At 37.2% G+C, this 23070-nt stretch overlaps 1 protein-coding gene across 1 annotated transcript in view; it reads left to right on the top strand.

Moving 5' to 3' along the window:
* Positions 1–23070, top strand: part of LOC122808152 (C-type lectin domain family 4 member A-like) — a 485199-nt gene that overhangs the window by 234305 nt on the left and 227824 nt on the right. The window lies entirely within an intron of this gene.

Below are 23070 nucleotides of genomic sequence, written 5' to 3'. Positions count from 1 at the left end.
TACACTGGATCGGGCAGTGTTTGTGATGGACTATCTGCTGGGGAGAGATGACATTCATGTATGGGGCTGCAACATCCTCTGTTGTTACCCAATGTGACCATGCAAGATGCCTATCCCATAGTGGCGCTACTTCCACTGATCTATCAGTAACTGAGGTGTCTACACTCAGATGTGGTAGGCCACGGGGTTGTGATCTTGGACATAGTCATGAAGAGAGCTCATCCAACAGACATCACTCACACCCATGTATAACCCCCCACTTCGAACCGGGGATGTAGAAGTGGCAGTGCTACTCCTGGCAGAGGCAGTTCGGGTTGTTGGAAGTGACAACACTGAACTGACAACCCTACCAAGCACAGCTCACACTTGTCAGGATGTAGTGCTTGCACAGAGCTTGTTTGTATTCATGCAGACATGCACACATTTCACAAGAACTTCCCATATCGACCCACACACATGCAAGCTGAGAATACCTCAATATTGACTTGGATATATCTCCTCTTAGTAGCCCTGAGATATTTCCTACTTTACAGAATGTTCTGTGTTTCTTGCTCACACAGACTTACTACTTTTGTGTCAGTCTTCGCCTACTACCTCCCCACAACCACTCAGCAACTGATGATGACTGTGTTAGGGGTTAACTTAGGGTTGCATGTATCTGATGCACAGAGTGGATAGCTAAGAGTGTTTTTCTCAGCATGTTGATCACATGCATATTTAATACATAACAGGATTGTGGATGTTTCTGTAAATTCTCATTTCAGAAGGCTTTTATTTTCATTTAGTAATTAATTAATTCATTCATTCAAATAAGTGATAATGTATTCTTGGTTAATGCACTGATTGTGAAACTCTTGAGGTAATTGTCCTGCTAACTGTTTTGTATACAGTGGGTAAGTGAATATGTATAGCCATATATTGAGGATATCATTCCTATAAGCCAAGAGTGCCATTGGTGGACACCTCACACAGGTTCTGATTGAGTACATTTATGACAGACACTATGCAGGTAGTTTATCATCTTACACATTTATTCATATGATACAGGTTCCACACTTTCCTTGACATTACTGCAGTTAAAAGTCATGTGCTTTTAGGTTGTCTCAGTCTGATGAAATCCATACACAGACATGACATGGTTAAGTAAAGTTTGTGGGAATTGGACAGTGTCATTTTTAACATTTGTATTCCCTTAGGTTTTTATGTGTATTCCTTCACTGATGATTGTCTCTGTGTGCTATCATTTCCCTCTTAATTGCTGAGTACTATTTTGACTTTTAATTTCATTGTACAAGCAAATAATGTTCCCTGATGATTTTGTGTTTTGGTATATCATATTTTAACTGTGATATTCTGTCTTGGAATGTGTTAGAAATTCTTTGTGATGGCATTGAATGTGTACTATTTTTTTAAGATGATTATGTTTCATTTTTATGGGTAACTCTACTTGAGCTTGACTTACAACTTGAGTTAAGAACTGTTGCTGCCTTAATTAGTTTTTAGACGTGATCATTACTCTAACAAATGATTGTCTAGAATTTGTTTTTTTTTAAATGCAGTTGTATGTTTTCACTTTATATTGTCCTGAAGAAGCAGAAGATACTCTGTGAAAGTGCTTACCTGTGCAATTAAAGTTTTGTTATTGTTTTTACATACTCTGAGCCGTCTTTGCAGCTGTGTTTGAAGGGTGTTTCATTTATTGATAAGGTTGTTGCTTTATACTCCAACCCTAACTGAACAGTCTACTTTTTCATGTTAGTTGTTCTATGTGTATGACTGATCTCTCTCTCTCTCTCTCCCTCATATATATATATATATATATATATATATATATATATATATATATATATATGTGTGTGTGTGTGTGTATACACATACAGACACACACACACACACACACACACACACACACACACACACACACACACACACACACACACACACACACACACACACATGCAAATATGCATATGCCTACCTATATGTATATATATATATATATATATATATATATATATATATATATATATATATATATATATATATGTTAACTGAAATCTGTCAATGTTATAAGATGATATATGTTTAGATGAAAAAATGTAGTTGACTAAACAGGTAGTCAACAACTCTGGAAGACTGCATAATTCTCCAAGATTGTGCAATCTCAGACATATATAATTAGCAAGGGGTGTGTGAGAGCCCTCCTGCAAAAAAATTATGTTTTAATGGATTTTTATCTTGAATTTTTGCATGCGCTGAGATTTTAAATTGCTGTATGAGAAATAGTGTGCTGATGTTTGAAAAGTTTGCACTTTGTTCTTCACTTAGTAAATGTTGGTATTTTGTTGTTTCAGTGGTAAAACTAAATAACTATAAAACTATATATATATATATATATATATATATATACACACACATATATATATACATACATATATATATATATATATATATATATATATATATATGAATGTGTGTGTGTGTGTCCAATCTTGAAAGCTCATAATCTCGAAATTCAAAATACTGAGTCCAAAATCTTGAAAGTTCAAAATACTGAAAACTCAAAATACTGAATTTCATTTTTATTTATTTATTTATTTCCAGTTTGGTGACCGGGGAGGTCCACTGGGCTCAAACAGCCCGTTTTCATTGGAGGCCCAGGAAGAAAAGCTCCAATAATACATAGTACAAGCTCCATAATATGAAGTACATTACATAATGGAAACAGAAACAAACTAAGCAAATTTAACATACAAAATAGCAAAAACTAAACAAAAGTTAAACAGCGGCTTGGAGAAGGATGTAAAGCATATTTACATGTTTAGTGGTTGAGAACAGTAGTACAAGGTTAAATTAATACAGAGGTCTAAATCATCTGAGAATGATATAGAATTAACATTAGCATGGATGAGTTCTTTATGCATGAATAATCACATGAGTTAAACTAATACAGAGATTTAAATCCTCTGAGAGTGGTATAGAGGTAGTATTAGCATGAAGGCAGTACATAGGGTTAATCAATAGTGTGTAAGGAAGAACAAACTTTTTGTGTTATAAAGTGTTTATGTATTAAGCAGGTTAGTTAGGTGGAGTGCAATTGCATTTCCATTTTTGGGAGAGGTAAGAATGCAACTGGGTTTTGAAGTGTTCAGAGTTCTCAGAAATTCTTAGAGATGGAGGGATAGAATTCCATTTTTTGGTGACTGAAAAGGATAGGAGAAGGTGACCAGTAGGATGGTTTGGTTTATAAACAGAGATTAGATTTTGCTGGGTAGATCTTAGAATTCTGTTTGGGGTGTATAATTTAAGAAGTTTGTTAGTGCCGGGCACATAGTTGGTTTGAAAATAAGCTTGTGAGTGTTGATGAGTTGGAGGTAGTCAAAGTAGTTTGGGAGTTCTAACCATTGCAGCTGGTGGAGAGGTTTACAGTGGTGAGTGGAGAATTTGTAAGTGGTGGCGATCTTTGAGATTTTATTGTAACAGGATTCTAGTTTAGAAGAGATGGAGGAAGATAGGTTGGTTAGTAGGAAGCACCATACATTAGTGAAGGTAGTAAGAAGGTAATGGCGAGGGTCTGTCTTGTTGAGGGGGAGAGGAAGTGGGAGTTTCTGTACAGCATGTCAAGTTTCTAATGGGTTTTCTTTATATTTAGCTGAATATGGGCATCGAATTTTAGGTGTTAGTCAATAGTAACTCCAAGAAGTTTAGCAAAAGGAACAACTTCTATAGTGGAGTTGGCAAGGTGTGTAATCTTGAAAGTGGTTTTGTCTAGGTGGATAGATTTTGAGGGAGAGAATAGAAGGATCTTTGATTTGTTGGCATTCAAAGAGAGGTGATTTTGGAGCATCCAGTTCTCAGTAGTTGAGAAGACAGTTTGAGTTTTTGTTTGGAGCTCGGGGGGATTTGATGCAGAGCAAACTAAAGTTGAGTCATCTGCATATTGTACTATCTTAGTGTTTGGAATGGCTGCATGGAAATCATTAATGAAGATATTGAAGAGCATAGGGCCAATAATGGATCCCTGGGGTACCTCGGTTGGGGTGGGAAGGAAGTCTAAGGTGCCAGTCTTCCATTTTACTGCCTGAGATCTGTCAGAGAGGTAGCTGCTGAACCAGGTAATGGTATTTTGTGAGAGGTTAAGATTGGAAAGGTGGTGAAGAAGGTGGGTATGGGAGACTGTGTTGAAAGCCTTGGAGAGGTCAAGGAGGACTGTGGATACAAGTTCTTCAGAGTCATGGGCATGGTTTACAATGTCTAGAAAAGAGAGAAGAGCTGTTATTGTGCTATGGCCAGGACAGAACCCATGTTGTGTTGGGGTGAGGAGTTGGTTATGTGTAATGAATGGCATGAGCTGGAGGTGGATGCATTTCTCAAGAATTTTTTAAATAGGGGAGAGAATCGCTATGGGTCGGAAGTTGGAGATGTTATTATTTTTGCCTCCTTTATGGAGCGGTAGAATAAAGGCTGCATGCCACAGTTTGGGGACATATGATTCTTGTATGGATCTGTTGATGAGTATGCTAATGGGGATGGTGATGCTGTCTGCTGAAATTCTTAAAAAGAGTGAGGGGATATTGTCAGGGGCACTGGAGCAAGGCTTAAGCTTAGAGAGACTTTTTTATATATGAGGTGGGGATGGGTTTGAGGTGGAATATGGGTGGTGAGTTTGGAGTGGAAGGTTGGGCAGAGGGTTTGATTTGGGGGGGTGTTGTTGTTTGGGAACGTTTTAGTGAGTTCTGCTATAGAGTTAGTAAAGAAGGAGTTGAACAGAGTAGCTATTTCTGGGTCAGATTTACTAGTGTCAGGGCAAGGGTTGTTTTTGGTGTCTGGGTTGAGAAGTGAGTTGATGGAGTTCCAGAATTGTTTGGGGTTAGAGGAGTGGTTAGACTGGAGTTTGATATAGTATGCTTTTTTGTCTTGTATGATACATTTTTTGGCTAAGTTGCGGAGTTGTTTATATTTAAGAAGGGTGGCAGGGTGCCTATTATGATGGTAGAGTTTCCAGGTCTTGTCCCTTTGTTGCATGAGTGCTTTGGTATCTTTACTAAGCCACGGGGTGGAATTGGTCTTTATACGTTTTATTCTTGGAGGGGCTTGGGAGTTATGAGTGCCTAAGAAGGTTGAGTTGTAGAATTCGACAGCACTGTCCAGAGGTAGAGTTTTTAGAGTGTCCCAATTTATCTGTTTGAGAGAATTGGAAAAAGGTGTAGGATTAAAGTTGTTGAGATTCTGAGTATGGATATATTGGTGTAGATGAGGAGAGGAGGGGGTTGCTCTATGGATGAAGGCTGGTAAGTGATCACTGATAGAGTCTGGTAAGGTGCCAGTGTGGGAGATTTTGTTTGGGTGGGAGACAAGGATCTAGTCCAATATGGAGCATGGAGGGTTATTTTTATTAGGTCTGGTTATAGCATTTGTGAGTTGAGTGAAATTACAAAGATTTATTAAAATGGAGGGGTTATTGGCAGTAATTTTGTTCTAGTCAATGTTCACATCTCCTAGGATGTATGTCTCAAGCTTGATATTATATGAGGCCCATAGAAGAATTTCCTCAAGTGTGTTAATGTTGTTTCCAGGGGGGATATAGAGGGCTATAACACAAATGCTTTTCTGGTTATTTAATTTGAGATTTCCTATGACTAGTTCAGCGTTGTTGAACTGTGGAATAGGATTTTGTTAGGGAGTGATAGAGAGTAGGTTAGAGTAGATTAAGGCTACTCCTCCACCCTTCTTTTTTAGGTGGTCTTGTGTAAGTACTTGACACCCAGGGCATAGTATTTCAGAGTCTGAAATGCTGGGTTTTAACCATGTCTCAGAGACAGCTGCTATGTCAGGTTGGGTATGGAATAGCCAAGTGCAGAAGTGGGCTAATTTGTTTCTTAGACTCTGGGTATTGATGGTCAAGATATTGAGGTATTTAGGGTTGGTAGTATGGGTGGTAATGGGGGGAGATGGATTGCTGCTGGTACTAGGTCCTGGGTTGGGGTGTATGTCTCCTGCTAGGCATAGGCAGTTAAATGGGAATGAGAGCAGGGGGTTGGATTTGCTCCTAGAGTTTGGTGGGAGGTACAATAGTGCTTTGGGAATATGATGTTTCATTGAGGAGGATAGGAGTTTTAGTTTAAAGCAGAAAAGTGGGTTTGGAAGCACTAGGGAGGAGGATATAGTGTGGAAATGAGATGTGGCAGAGTTATGATTTGTGTTAGGGGTTATGGTGGTCTGCAGAGGGGATAGGAAAGAAGGGGTAGTGTGTAAGAGGAATAGGAGGTAGCATGGTATAGCGGTATTAGGAGTAGTAGGCTAAGGGAAAGGATGAGAATGGTTTGAAGAGACATGGTGTGGTTTAGGTATAATGGAATAGTTGGGGGTTAGGTGTTGAGGATGTAATAGGATTATTGGTGACAGTGTAGGAGGGAGGAGTATGGAAGTGTATCTAGAGCTTTAAGGTTTAGGGGTGGGGGCTGGGTGAGAGAGTATTGGAGGATGGGATGGGAGGAGATAGTGAGGAGATGAGAGTGGATTGGGTGAGACAGGGGGAGGGGACTTATGGCTAGAATAATTGTAAGAGCACTGGGGTGGGTAGGAATTGGGGGTAGGGTAGGGGAGCGGAGTGAGCCCACATGGCGAATGGCACGGGTAGAGCAAAGGAGAAGGAAGAAGGCAAGACTGTGAAGAACAATCAGTGGTTAGGTAGGTAAGCTCAGAGGTAAGGAAAGTATGAAGAATGTAGTACTTGTTTACTGTAGTTGTATGCATCACATAACACAAGACTCCAGCCATATTCCTTGTAAGCATAACAGCATATTTAACAGCAACAGTTTATGTAGTAAAAGCAGTCACAGCTTCAGTTAGTCCCTTAGACTATTGTGAGCATAACAGCATATGTAACAGTAAACAGTTTCTGTAGTAAAAGCAATCACTATGTCAGTTAGATCCCTAGACTACATAAAGTTAGCTAAGTATTTCATTTGGAAAACATAAACATGCCTGTTAAACCAGGTGCACTACAAACATTTGAGAAGAGTTTAAACACTTGCAGGCACTTGCTTGCAGGTGTGCACACTGAAAAGGGTCTGGGGAAGCTTCCTTACCACAAGCAGGCCAAAAGATAACTTTCAAAATGGTGCCGCTCAAGGAGACCCACTAATATAGACTAGTTAATGTGCATGGGGAAAGAGGGAGATACAAAATGGGAGAAGGTATAACCAGAAAAAGCAGGTAGAGATCTGGCCCGCCCCCTCACAGAAGACTGTAAAGAAATGCAATAAGCATAAGAAGTGGATGCCTTGGAGCTGTAATGTACGTGTAAGCAAGGAAGAGGTAGAAGCAGTAAATTAAGAGTGTAAGCAGTTAGTGGCCGAAACACTACTTTATGGCCTAATACAAAGGAAGGTAAATCTATCTGGGGCAAAATACACCAAGTAAATGGTACTTGCCTTACTTTACAAGTATTCAGTTTGGTAGGCAGATCTATTTGGGACAAGATACAGCAAGTATATTGTTAAGTTGTGCCACCCAGTGGCAATAGACTAAGCTATAGTTGCCTGGGGGGGGCCTTGCAGGTGTGCACACCGACCAAAACAATATTTAAAAAATAACTAGTAAAATTAACAAATCTGCTGTAAAAGGAAATGTAAATAACCAGTCACAATGTTTAAAACATAACTGTTAAGGACCACATCTGCCAATAACAAGAACTGTAAATATCCAGTCACCTATGCAGACTTGTCTGGTAGGTATCCTTATTAAAAACTGTTATTCTTGGCTTGCAATAACTGTAGGGAGAAACCAGACCATAGCAGTGGTTTTGATTGGCAATGCTGGGGGGGGAGGGGAGGTGTGAACCGAGCTGTGATGATGCAGCAAGACAAGTACTATGATGCAGACTTGGGTAGGTATCCTATCCTTAAAAAAAAGTATTCTTGGCTTGCAATAACTGCAGGGAGAAACCAGACCATAGCAGTGGTTTTATCTGACAATGTTGCAGTTGCTGGGGGGGACCTGAGCTGCGATGATGCAGGTAGATCAAGTGTGCTATGCAGACTTGTATGGTAGGTATCCTTATTAAAAAGTGTTATTCTTGGCTTGCAATAACTGTAGGGAGAAACCGGAGCATAGCAGTGATTTTATCTGGCAATGTTGCAGTTGCTGGAGGAGGGGACCCGAGCTACGATGATGCTCTGAAAAGGGTCTGGGGGAAGCTTCCTCACCACAAGCAGGCCAAAAGATAATATAATATTGAAAAAACAGAGTACACCAACACTTACAATATTCCAGCATAACTACATAACAAAACATATTACTCTTCTCCAACTATAAGCAGAGGGGCAAGTTCCCCTTCATCCCCCATGTGGGGGGCTGCACCCCCACACCCCCTGCTACTTAAATATATCAACTCCTAGATCACACTCCACAGAAGAAAATGTCAACCATACCATTACGTGCTTCATGACTGCCTGTTGTAACCTTAGTCATGTTCCCTTTTAATTTGCTATACTACAACATAACTGATCTTAGTGTAGTAAAGTGTGACCTCGGAGTTGATATATTTAAGTAGCAGTGGGTGTGGGGGAGCTTGCCCCCTGCTAATATTTGGAGTAAATTAATATGTTTTTTCTTTTTTTGTTTCTTTATGTACTTCTGGTAGAGTATAGTAAGTGTTAGTATCCTGCAGTTTTTTTCAATATTATGAAATTCAGTATTTTGAGTTTTCAGTATTTTGAACTTTCAAAATTTTAGATTCAGTATTTTGAATTTCGAAATTATGAGCTTTCAAGATTTAGAAGTGGACGCATATATATATATATATATATATATATATATATATATATATGACCTTTTTTGCTTTCTGCACCTCTCTCCATTTAATCCAACGTAATGATTTTATTTCATTAATGCTTATAGCACCTTTTGCATCTTGGCATTTTTGGAGCTGGTTTCCTTAACTAGGTGACTTACCAATAAATAATAGGCAGTATAAGAAAACGGACAGTAAAAGTAACACATTGACTCTAAGACTGTAATCTAGGGAATCATGCAGTGAGGATATTAACTACTGTTTTTCATTTTTTTCACATTTTTATATTTATATTTATATTTGTATTTATACGTACAGTAAACTCTCAGTCATCCAGAACTCTCAAGCAACCAGAAAAAAAAAATGGAAGAAATACAGTACAATTTTCATATGTTACACACTTCCTCTCCGTAAAAACATACCTTACATTTTTAGAGTTTTAGAGTTTTAAAAAGGAAGATAGTAATAAATGTCCTCTCTCCCCAAACTAAGAACAAGTCAAACCAAACAAATAGTATAGAGTACAGTATTAGTCAGGCCTATTTTTAATAGTTACTCTCAAGTAACCAGAAACTACAATTATCCAGCATCTACTAATCCCCATTGGTGTCGGTCAACTGAGAGCTTACTGTATATTTATATTTAGATAACTGAGAAAACTACATGTTATGATGGGGTATGGTGTGAAATATCATGGGGGAAGACAGAAATGTACTTGTCAGTATAAATGCATAGTACATTATATATATTGGTAATTGTTTTCTAGAAACTGTGATCATATGCAATATTTCTATATGCATATAATAGTTAAAAAATAAAGTGACTTAAAGACTACTTCATGGTATCAGGTAAAACCTTGGAGGATGTTGAAGAAAATTGGCAATGATATTTTCATTTTAAGTTGTACATCTTCATATGTAACTTGGTGCTACTTATGTAGTGAATTATAAAAGTAAGCATAATATTGTTTTCTATACCTCAAAAGCATATATATTCATACACATCATCAAAAACTTTCAAAATACCAAAACAAAAGGTTTTGCAGAAAACAGCCCCCGCCCCTCGCACACCTGGTCTGTGGGATTGTTTTGTCACAACACAGTTAATTTAAAAACTCTGACACCACACAAAAATGGGTAATATAAAAAGTTCCCTGTTCAACCATTTGTAAATCTTGTAAACACATGCATGCGCACACATGTGTACAGACACACATGCACCTCATAGAAGTAAAATGCTTGTCAGAAGTGATTTAATAAATGGTCACTGTAACTTTCTTTTGAACGAGAAGACAATAAGTCTGTTTTCATGCAACCTTCTGTCAACTGCTCAGTAACTGAGGAAATCAAAAACAAATTTCCTTCTGTCATGTGAAAGTTCATAAGTCTATGGGTAGATACTGGGCTATTGGTCTACAGACTATTATAAGCAGAGCTAATAACTAAAGGTTAGAATTAAACCCTGCAACTTGTATCTGTGAGAAAATGACCATAACCATTATGCCAATCCCACACACAAAATTCACATGCATATGGGTTCATAGGAAAATAATAGGCTATGAGTCACCAGACTATAAAAAGTCTAATCCAATAATTAGAAGTTAAAATCAAATGCTGCACCTTGTGTTTATGAGGTATAAACATTAACCATTGTGCCAGTCTCTTCCCCTATGCCAAACCCTCCCATTCAAGTCTTTCTGAACAGAAGTGCCTTGACCCTATATGAGTGTATACTCTCCAAGATAGGAAAGTTTGTTTGTGAAATTTAAATAAATATGATTGAGTTTGTGTGCATTGCAAATTATTGTTACATTGATATAAGAACTGTGAATTAATTTGTTGCTCTTACAGTAGAGAAGTCTTTTTACTGAGAACATTGCTGTTTGTACCTTCTATTTGACAATAAGTTTTCATGTATGTACATATGTTGAGCTTTTTAACTTGACTTTAATAAAGTGCATTGTAATGTTAGGATGTTTGTATGTTTCTAGAGCTGTGACATTACCTGCAATGGTGCAAAATTTTTGAGCTGCATATGGAGTTGATTACATCAGTTATGTGAGGATGGTGCATAATTTCTCAGATCTGTACCATAACAGTTTGTGTCACTTTGTTGATGTTGCCCAGAACTGTACACATTTCCCAGATTTAGGACTCATAACACAGTAACAAACTTTTTTTTATAATTATTATTATTTTTATTGTTTTATTCCAGTAAGAAACTTTGTCAGAATGTCAGAGTCAGCATTTGATTATATTGTTACTATATTCACATATGAAAGGACAGCTCCTAGTTGCAAGACATACAGCATTTAGTAACAGCTGCTGCAGTATTAGCATATTTGTTTGCAGGCCAGTTGCTGCATTGAATGAAAGCATATCTTCTGGGTATTCATTAGGAAGCTGCATACACTGCTTCTCATGAATGCTTCACAAATTGATTTCCATCTTAATAAGGCACTGTAATGAGCAAATAGTTCATAGAATTGTTATCATTTGTAGGGTTATTTAAGATAGGTTATTAACGTACATATCTTATAAAGTGTACATTACTACATAATGTATGTTGATTATGTCTGACTACAGCAATTTTAGAGGTGCAAATTCAGTAAAGCTTACATGGTCATTTTTTCCATGTTCATGTCATGGCACAGCAGGTGCAGTGAGTTTTACATTCACTAAACTCTATATGGTGGTGTGCAATCATGTACATTCACGCACCTCAACAAAAAGTTTTGTGGGATGTGAATTTCAGCATAAGAAACTGAATTTTATGCTAATGAAGCAAACCAACATGGTGGAGTGATCCAACAACCCTACAAACAACTGTTTAGGCTCTGTGTCTGTGTTGGATGAGTACATGAAAATTTTCCACATACAGGAGCCTACACAAAAGCATGGGCAAGTAGAAGTCCTGAGATATGAACAGGATATGCATGAAAAGCTAAAAACATGCATTTAATAGCGGAGGATGTCTGAATGAATCAGGGATGTGTCAGATCAGTATAAATTTTATAATATTTATTTTAGCACAATTGTGCACAATGAGCCTCTACATGCAAAACATATGAAAATGAATAAGAGAAATTTAATTTAAAAGGTGGGTATCATATATTGCCAAAACAGATACAGTAATAACCTGCATTTTCACATTTACTCTGTGCTCCCATGCTATTGTGTCTACATCTGCTATCCATGTGTTTTCCAGGCTGTCAGCAAGGTTATTATGTAAATGATGTAAAAAAGCAGTGGATTTGTTGAATCACAAAAAGCAGGGACCATGTAGGGCTCTTCACTCCATTTAAACTTCTATATGGTGTTTATGTTGTCCGTGGATGTTGAAGACATTGGGGGGTGAGTCAGGTAACTTTGTTGTTATTTTAATGGGATCTTTTGCATGTGTGTGTGTGCATAGTGTGCCACTTTGTGCAAACAGCAATGTTTATGCAATCCTTATTTGTGTGAGCAAACCAACTTGTAACAAATATGAGATAGACATCCAAAAATAGAAACCAGATGCATTCAGTCAATATTACTGGACATTGTGTAAACCTGATAAGTGGGGCTGAGCTCTACTAATTCCCTGTAGTTAGAAACCTTTGCTTGAATAGTCCCATGATTACAACTCTTAGATGTTGGAATAGGGTACAGATTTTCTTGGGTTCAAGTACAGGATATGTCAACTTTTAATACTAATATATGTGTGTGCATCCATGTCTGTGTGCACTTGTGTGTGCATGTGTATACAAGATTCACAAACAGTAGGCTAAGAAAGTTTTTATATTCCCCATTTCTGTGTGATGTCAGAGTTGATAAATTAATTTTAGCAGAGGTGGGGCAACACAGTCCCACAGCTGGGGCAAATAAGAGGTCTGCTTTCCTGTAAAACATGTTTTTGTATTTTGAGAGTTTCTGACCATGTGTATTGTTATATATATGCATTTGAGATTGCAAGTCTCAAAGGATAGCTTTTTCAATGAAAGCTTTCAGACATATAAAACATTATGCTTATTCTATAATTCACCATATAAATTACACCAAATTTCATGTAAAGCTTTACAACTAGAATGAAAATATCTATGAACATTTTCTTCAAAAACTACCATAAAGTAGTTTTTAAAACACTTTGTCTTTGAACTATTAATATGCATATGGAAATATTGCATATGATAATAATTTCTAGAAAACAGCTATCTGTATCTAGCGTAGTATACATCGGCACTGACAAGTACATTTCATTATTTCACCATCATATTTCATACCATGCAGCAATAAAACCATGTAGTTTTACCAGTAATCTAAATACAAATATAAATATAAAAATGTGAAAACAAATGACAAACAGTAGTTTATATTCCCACTGTAGGATCCCCTAGATGACAGTCTTAGAGTCAGTTTGTTACTTATTCTGTGCCCTTTCTTATGCTGCCTGTTATTTATTGGTAAGTCATCTAGTTAAGGAAACCAGCTTCAAAAATGCCTGGATGCAAAAGGGAGCTATGGGTGATAAGTATACAAAAAATGGTGCTATAGACATACTCAGTTTAAATGGATATATGTATAATAAGCAAAAAGGGCAGTATATACATAGAAGGCTATGTTATAGTCATAATATGTAAAATAAAATAAAGAAGTTGGTGTCCGCTCCTGTTAATTAGTTAAGCCAAAAGAATAGAACAAGTTACCTAGGTGGTGATTAGTCCCGGTCTATTCAGACCAAAAAGGAATTGGTATCCGCTCCGATATGCAGAAACAAACCAAGTTACCTTAGTAATGATTAGTCCCGGTCTATTCAGACCGAAAGGAAATTTGGTGTCTGCTCTTGTTAACTTGTAGTAAAACCAAAAAGCAAGTGGCGAAAACAGACAAAGATTCTGCTGTCGGTAGTTAGTCCCGGTCTATTCAGACCATAATCCAGCGAAAAATAAGCTTAGAAAAAAATATACCAAAGTTCTGCTGTCATTAGTTGTTCCCGGTCTATTCAGACCAAAAGGCAGCAAGAAAATAACCTGGTTGAAAGCTGGTACAAAAGTGAAAACGACTCAGCAATCAAATAGTACTTAATATCAAACGACACCAAATAATATTAAAAGTCGATTTATTGGATCCACAAGTAAAAAATGGTAAGCGCTTTTGCAGCAAGTGCTTTTTCAAACCAATACATTTTCATTCAACCAACATGCCCTTTTTATACTTAATTCATTGTGACTTAATGAGCAGAAGGAATTAGCCATTTAAAGAGATATACAATTGTACATCAACTCATGCATAAGCATGCATTTGACAATTGCATAAATTATAAATTATATAAACAATATATAGCATATGTGAAAAATAACATCATAATACAAAAATATACAACATATCTAAAAAATGAATTTAAGATCTATAATATTAAAAAATATATATAATGATATGATTTGATTTTATGTAATGTAATTTGATTGAAATTGATAGTGTGGTTTATAAATGAAGTGTGTGTGAATGTTTCATTGGTAAAAAATATGAATAATTGATAAAAAATATATAAAATATAAAAAATACATATATATGTGTGTAAGTGTATGTGTATATATATAAGAATGTAGTATTATATATAAGAATGTATATGAAAAATATTGATGCACACATGACAACAAATGAAATTTGTGTATGTATGTGTATGTATCGAAAATCTAATGCATATAGGTAGTTAGCTACATGATAAACCGCTTGAAAAAAATGATGAAAAGAAGAATAAAAATAAAAATAAAACTATGTGATTATGTATGACATGATGAAATATACATATCTTAGAATGAATATGGACCTAAACGTAAACCTAAATATATGTGTAGCACATTGTTGAGTATTGCTTAGAGTCATCAGGGTATCATTCAACAGGGTCTACTTCTCCTATTTTTTAACATAGGTTTCAGCGGAACCCTGTCATTTAACCCTGGGGCACAGTGTGCTCTAGTTTTTATGATCCATTGGGCTTCGACTGACTCCGTGGTATTTTTTATATCGCCCCCTCTTGGGCTGGGATGTAAAACTTGTAGGACAGAGAAAGTAAAGTTATGTGTGTTATCGTTATTTAGCTTATGTTTTGATAAAGCATTCACTTGTGATTTTATTCGCATTTGGTAAAGATGTTCCCTAATGCGTTCCTTCAACATCCTGTCTGTTTTTCCTATATAAAAAGACATACAGGAAACACATCTCACTATATAAATCAAATGTTTAGATGTACAACTGGCATTTGTTTTTATATTAAACATTTCACCTGTAACTGGGTGCACAAAAACAGAAAGGTTGAATACATAGCTACAATAATTGAAATTATTGCATGGATTGGTACCTAGAAAATCAAAACATGTATCTGTAGTAGTATAATCAGAGCAACAAAGTAACTTATGTAAATTTTTCTTATTTTTATAAGCAAAACGAGGATGTTCCTCTATAAATTGTGAAACCTCTGGATCCAACCTAAGAATATCCCAATGTTTGGTGATACACTGTCTAATTGCATTGGTATCTTGAGTATAATAAAGTGTATATCTAATAGTGTTTTTCTCTTCATTCATAGTCAATTCACTATTCAATCTATACTCACTTAAACCCTTGTCAGAAAAAATAGGAGCTGCATTTCCCTGCCTTAATTCCAAAACTTCATTCAGTGTGGCATTGATTTCACATGTTTTGTAGTTCCTGTTCTCAAACCTGATCGCTAAAGCGTCCATCTCATTTTTAAAGATAGCAGGGCTTGAGTTTAACCTTGAAATCCTCATTCCCTGACCTTTTAGAATATTCCTGAATACATGGGGGGGATGCATACTGTCCCTGCATAATAAGCTATTCCTGTGACAAGACTTCCTATGCATGCCTGTGTTAAAAATCCCACTAGGTAAACGCCAAATCTGAATGTCCAAAAAAGAAATGCTATGTGAGGAATATTCCATAGTGAAGCTGAGAAAATCTACTAACTCATTTACTTCTCTCTCAAAAATAAGCAAGTCATGAATGTTGCCCTGCCATAGGAAAAAAAGATCGTCCACAAAACGTTTGTAAAAAATTACGTGTTCTGTGTAACTCCTCAGTTTGAATAACATATTCTCTTCCCTAGCTATTGGCACAAGGTGTGCCCATAGCTACGCCATTCTTTTGTAAATAAAATGTCTCTCCAAACAGGAAAACATTGCTTTCCAAGACAAGCTCCAGGAGGGTGCATATGAAATCTACCCTGGATGTGTTAAACCTGAGTATGTCATTAAATAGCTATGTAGAAACTCTAACCCCAAATCATTCGGAATCTTGGTGAACAGAGATTTCACATCCATAGTCACTAGCAGCAAACTCAAATTGTCCTGCTGATGCTTAGCGACCTCATAGAAATCCAATAAGAAATCTTTGGAATCCTTCAGTATTGTATGATGTTTTGCTAACAGTGGATGTAACTGTTTCTCTATAAAAAAGGATATATTTTCGGTAACCCAGCCACGTCCAGAAACAATGGGTCTCATGGGTGGATTGAGGTCATTCTTATGGATTTTGGGAAGGCCTTTAATAATAGGTGTTACAGGTTCTTCTGTTAGTAAGAAATTATAGAGTTGAAAATCCATTAAACACAATTTGTACATGTCTTCAAGGTTGTCATAAACGTTAACTATGATTCTCATAACCTCAGATTTGGACAGAACAAGATAATGGTCAGTATCATTCAATAGATCCAGCATCCTTCTTACATAGTTTGTTCTATTAAAAATGACTATTGGACCCCCTTTGTCTGCTGGTTTAATTGATATATTATTATCTGACATAAGATCTTTTAATGCCTGTGACTGTCTATGAGATAAATTGTTTCTTTTATTGTTAGTATTGTTACTCCCTTGCATAGAATAGAAATCATTCTCCACTGCTTTACTAAACACCTCTATAATGGGATGTAAAGTAGGTATCATAAGGCTGGGTTTCTTAAAACCTACAGAAGTGTGTGTGGGTGCTTTATTAGCAAACATGACTTTCAGCTGTAAATTTCTGGTGAAAAGTTTTAAGTCCAAAATACAATCTGAAATGGAACTTTTTTTGGAAGGTATGAAAGTGAGACCTTTGTTCAATACCTCTACCTCATACCTGTCCAATGGTCTATCTGACAAATTATATATTAAGTCAATTTCTCCCACATCTTTTTTATGGTTGGTTCCTTCAGATCGTAATTGGGGGCATTACTAAGGTAACTTGGTTTGTTTCTGCTTATCGGAGCGGATACCAATTCCTTTTTGGTCTGAATAGACCGGGACTAATCACCACCTAGGTAACTTGGCTTGATTCTATTCTTTCGCTTTTTGGCTTAACTAATTAACAGGAGCAGACACCAACTTCTTTATTTTATTTTACATATTTTGGCTTTTATACAGTTGGTGCCATTTGCGGCAAAGTGTGTAGCAGGTCTTTTTATTCTTATTTTTGCCGTATGTTATAGTCATGATGGACAGTAACAGTCTTTTTACCATTATCCCCAATGACTATGGCATTTCAGCCATAAGGAACTTTCTAACAGGCAAGGCCAGTTATAATAAGGAAAAGACTGAGCTGCTATGTTTGTTTTTGGTCATAGTACTTGAAAATAAGATCCGCTTATATGAAGGCAACATTTAGTGGCAAAAATGGAGAGTAGCCATGGGCAGTCCCTGTGCCAATACTCATGTCAATGTAGTATTAGCCTTCTGGGAGGATCTGTATGTGTTTAATGACAACAATTTTGCTCTGCATCTGAAATATTACAAGAGATTTGTGGATGATGTTTTCTCATGTGGCATGGCTCAGTTTTACATGATTTTGTTAAATATTTGAAAAGCACCAAAACTTTCTAAGGTTCTCCATGAAACCTTCTCAGAGCCACACTGATTTTTGGATGTTTCATGAGATTTGGATGTGATACATGGTATAGATACTGCAGTGCATATAAAGATTGTAAAAGAAACAACCTCTGGTCTAGGGACAGTATGCATCCCTATCTATGATAATATTATGAAAGGTCAGTTTCTACGGACCTCTAGACTGCATACAATGGATGAAGACTTTCAAAAGACTACTTATAAATTAGGTCAACAATTCATACAAAGGGGCTATAAGCAGAAGGAATTTCAACATCTTTGAAATTAAATCAAACAGCAGAGGAACACTAAAGTGAAGCCTTATTTTTCTCAAAGAGATGAAGGGAACTTCTTGGTTAATATTGCAAGGCCCCCCCAAAAATTCAATGAGGGTCACTTTGACTTTCTCTAGTGATGTCTCATATATTTTCGACATCATTAGAAATAATTGGAAGATTTTCCTAAGAGATGAAGATATCAGAAGCACAATAGGGGATTCTCCATCCTTTAATGTCAAAAACAAGAATTTAAAATGTATGAAATGTAAACAGAATACCAAATTGAACTGACAGCTGTCTATGCATGCAGAAGCTGTACCATGTATAGATACATATCCCCTGCAGAAGGTTTTGTAGATCTGGTGACCTGTAAATAATATGTTCCACATTTTTATGCAGACTGTAAGACACAAAACATTATATATGTCCTACATGCATTTGCTGCTCTAGTTTTTATATTAGCAAAACCCACAGACAATTTAAAAAAGGGTAGTCTAAGCACATCAACCCTACACACAACCATGTAGGCTCTGTGTCTGTGTTGGATGAGTACATGAAAACTTTCCACATACAGCAGCCTACACAGAAGCAATGGGATGTAGAAGTACTGAAATATGGACAGGATGCCCATGAAAAGCTAAAACATGCATGTAATTGCCAAGGATGTCTAAAAGAATCAGGGATGTGTGTCAGATCAGTATAAATTTTATAATATTTATTTAGTACAATTTTGCACAGTGAGCCGCTACATGCAAACATATGAAAATGAATAATAGGAATGTAACTTAAAAGATGGGTATGATGTATTGCCACAACAGGTACAGTAATACCCTGTGTTGTGACCTTATCTCTGTGCTCCCGTGCTGTTGCCCAGCTTCTATGTCTACTATCCATGTAGTTCCTAGACTGTCAGCATGGTTATTATGTAAATGATGTAAAAAAGCAGTGAATTTGTTGAATCACAAAAAGCAGGGACCATGTAGGGCTCTTCACTCCATTTAAGTTCCTATATGGTGTTTATGTTGTCCATGGATGTTGAAGACATCAAGGGGGTGAGTCGGGTAACTGTTGTTATTTTATGGGGTCTTTTGCATGTGTCTGTGTGCAGTGTGCCACTTTGTGCAAACAGCAATGTTTATGCAATCCTTATTTGTGTGAGCAAACTACCCTTGTACCAGACATGAGATAGACATCCAAAAATAGAAACTGGGTGCATTCAATCAATATTAGTGAGAACTTCTGGGCATCATGTAAACCTGGTAAGTGAGGCTGAGCTCTACTAATTCCTTGTAGAAAGAAATCTTTGCTTGAATAGTCCCGCAATGACAAGTGTTAGGTGTTAGATTAGGGTGTAGATACTCTTGGGTTCAAGTACAGGATATGTCAACTTTTAATACTGTGCTGACATTGTAGATCATAGAAATGAAGTGCAAATATCAGCAATTAGCATATTCCATACATACCATGACAACAGGGATGAAATTATAAAAAGTTTACATGATTTGATGTCATTATGCACAGCTGCACTCTGCTGCCCATCAGTATTCACAGTGAAATACTGCATACTGTAGCAGGAGTTTTAAATCTTGTTAATCATATCCCAAGCAGGTGAATGTCATTTAAATTATCCAGTACCAGATGGTGGTCCTAATCAAAAAAGGTATAAAGTATGCATGCAGCCTACATTTTATTTTCCCTAGATACTTCAACAACATTGGAGAAGAGACTTGGAACTTTTAACTGAGCTAATCTTAGTTGGCTGCTGCAGCTATTCTACATCTGTATATGCTAGAGGTTGAAGTCAATGCTGCTGGTGCTGATGACAATAGGTCTAGGCCGAGAAGGAGAAGAGCGTTCAAGCCCAAGGTAACCTACCAGATGCTACATGAGCTGGAGAATATAGATCATTACAGGGTCAACAGGGACACATTAAAAGAACTCTGTGAGCTTTGCCAGCCTCAGCTCAGAGTCAGAGCCAACCAAGGGGAACCCATCCCAGTGGAAACTAAGTTATGTTTAACCCTTAGAATATAAACTACAAGTACTTTTCAAAGACCAACTAGGGACATAATGGGGGTGTCACAGGCATCAACATCCATGAAACTCCACTAATTCCTGGATGCTATGCTTATACATACCAGTGAACACATATATTTTACTCTTAATGCTGAAAAGGAGACCAGCAATATGTAATACTTCAATAATGTAGTGCACTACGCTGAAGTACTTGGTGCCATAGATTGCACTCATGTACACATCAAGGCACCACCTGCTAAGTAAGGTAGAATCTACATTGACCACAAGGTATAGTACTCTGTCAACTGCCAAGTCATGTGCAATGCTGGCAGCCCTGGCAGTTATCATGACTCCCATATCTGGCACACATCACAGCTGTACCAGATGTTTGCAAGGGGGGACATCCCACAGGGCCATTTACTGGGGGATGCTGGCTATGCCCTGGAACTGTGGATGATGACACCCATCAGAAATGCACACACCCATGGAAGACCACCATAATGAGGCACATGTACAAACTGGGAACATCGTAGAGTGTGTTTGGGCTTCTGAAGTTATGGTTCCAGTGCCTAGATATATCTGGTGGAAGCTTGCAGTATACTCCACACACATGTACATAAATATTCATAGTTTGTGCTATGCTGCACAATCTGATCCCACAGAAACAGCTGCAGCAGGATCAGCAAGGGGAAGGGACACATATCCCCTCACCATTGCCTAGATCACCACAGCCATAGTCACAGGAGGACTCAGAGGAGGAACCCCCAGGTGCTGTCCCTGTAGGTAGATGTAGGTGTGTTCATTCAGAGACAACACATAGCACATTCACTGACCACCTAGGGTCTAATACCTTCCTCCTACTCACATATATATATTAAAATTGATACCAGGCAACTCATTCAACCTTTATATATACATGTATTAGCTGTGTACTGCTTGTATCAGACAGAGACAGCATTAACTAATGTTGTGTCAACTGCCGCATTTGCAAGGTAAGACCTGAACCTTGACTGTAGTGTTGAAAACTATTATGACATACCTTTGTATATGTCTTACCCTGTTACGGTATGAACATATGGAGTGGTGCTCTTGTAGAGAATTTAAGTTAACATGTCAGTACACACACTTATATTACTACAGTGTTACCTTATATAACTTTTATGCATCAGGCATGAAACACTCACACAGTCCAACCACAGCTGAAAACTGTTACATCATGCAAGAGAGAAGTTAGGAAGTGACTGCAGTTCATTGCAGTCTGTGACTTCAGACTAGTTTGTATCCTTACAGTAAATATGCTTCCCCTTCCACAAAAACAGGATAGTAAGACAGAGAGATGTATAGTTATAATCATATGTTTGACAGGAGTTGTGTCTACTAACTGGTCCGTGTCCAAATATAAGTCATAGAAGTCAGGTCTCCAGTGAAAAAGCACTTCTTGTCCAGTGGACATTACCCGGTAAACAAATGAAATACTTGTACAATATACAGTGCATGGTTTGATAGCAGTGTACAGTTTTTATGAAGGTGGTTGTATGAAGAATGACTCCAGTTTTCAAAGCAGTTTATGTGGCCAAAAGGACTAAGGCATTCATCCTGCTGGATGACGCTTTAATGGTGTTTAGGGTTCAAATCCTGATGAACACTTTTTTCCACAGGCCATTACATTCATAAAAGTTAACTCAGCTTATTAGGCTAGGGTATTCTTTTTCCTAAACCTCCGAGTATTGTTAATACTTGTTTCTTTCAGAGTTTATTTCAATATTTCCTGCACTGAGTTGCACTTTGCACCTTGTCTGTATACATATATTTACATTTGTTTTGTCTTTGTCTTAACAGTTGTATGTATGTCTTTGTCTTGTTCTTAATTGTTGTATGTATGTCGTTTATGTAATTCATACTCAGAGAGTCATTTAATCCAGAGTCAAATTCGTTGTATGTGCGCATACATGGCCAGTAAATGTGATTTCAATTTCTGATTCTGATGTAAGTTGAAGTTTTGGAGGTGTTGTTGCAATAGTTAGTATTTTTACAGTCTGTGACTCTGTGTCCCATAATGTTTTCATCTTTATATTTTTTTGTGTGGAATATTTTTAGTACACATTTGTGCGATGCATCATATGCTGAAAACAGTTTTAATAATACTTAAATATTTTGTACTGTGACTCTCCTGCACTGGCCCAGTAATTAAGGATCCTCAATCTGCACCACTAGCACCAGTGAGGGATGTGCACATTGGGAGGATAACAAATACACACACAGTAAATTACAATTTCCCTTAAGAGCACACAGAGATCACAGTATAGGACTGGTTTCTACCTCTCTCTCCAGATCTCCAATAAGACTCCACACTGGCACACCTATAGGGTTAAGATCTTAGCTGAGTAGTCAAGCCAAAACCTCCAGCATCCTCTCTATCCAATCGGTGCTTCGTATCCCTGCCCGAGTAGCTCACACACACACACACACACACACACACACACACACACACACACACACACACACACACACACACACACACACACACACACACACACACACACACACACACTTTGATATTTGATTTATTGGCAAACACACAGACACTCCTGGGGAAGGCTGGCACAGGTTCACAAGCTATGCCCCCTTCTGCTCAGACTATATGGTAGTACCAGCTGCCATCAACCACTCTTATCAGCTACTATAAGGCCCTTACAAAGGGTGACAAATTCTACTGTGTAATGTTACTATTATCCAAATGTTAAGTGTGACCAAGGCCAAGGCTATTTAAGAGTGGCCTGTACAGTGTCACCAAATACATATGCAAGTACTCTAAGAGCTTAAATATCTCTAAACAAACCAGCCACAATAAAAATGTTTAAATATATTTAATAATAAATAATAAAAGAACAAGACAATACTCAATAACTCAGTATAGTGGCAACAGAGTTCAGACTCACAGGAAATAGTTTAAAACAACCTTGCAGGACAGTCTCACATAAATACAGAAAACATCTAAACTAATCTTACTATATTCCTATCTCTAAGACAGATACTATGATCTAAGTCTTACTTACAGAGCAACATGCAGGCAGAAGTGCTGATGAGAGGATGTCAGATCCAAAGACAAATACAAAATGCACAGA

This window comes from Protopterus annectens, chromosome 8.part0 (assembly GCF_019279795.1).
Source record: "Protopterus annectens isolate FY-2018-M chromosome 8.part0, PAN1.0, whole genome shotgun sequence".
Taxonomy (NCBI): Eukaryota; Metazoa; Chordata; order Ceratodontiformes; family Protopteridae; genus Protopterus; species Protopterus annectens.
Note: the sequence above shows the minus strand (reverse complement) of the source record. Positions and strands in the feature narration are given on the sequence as shown.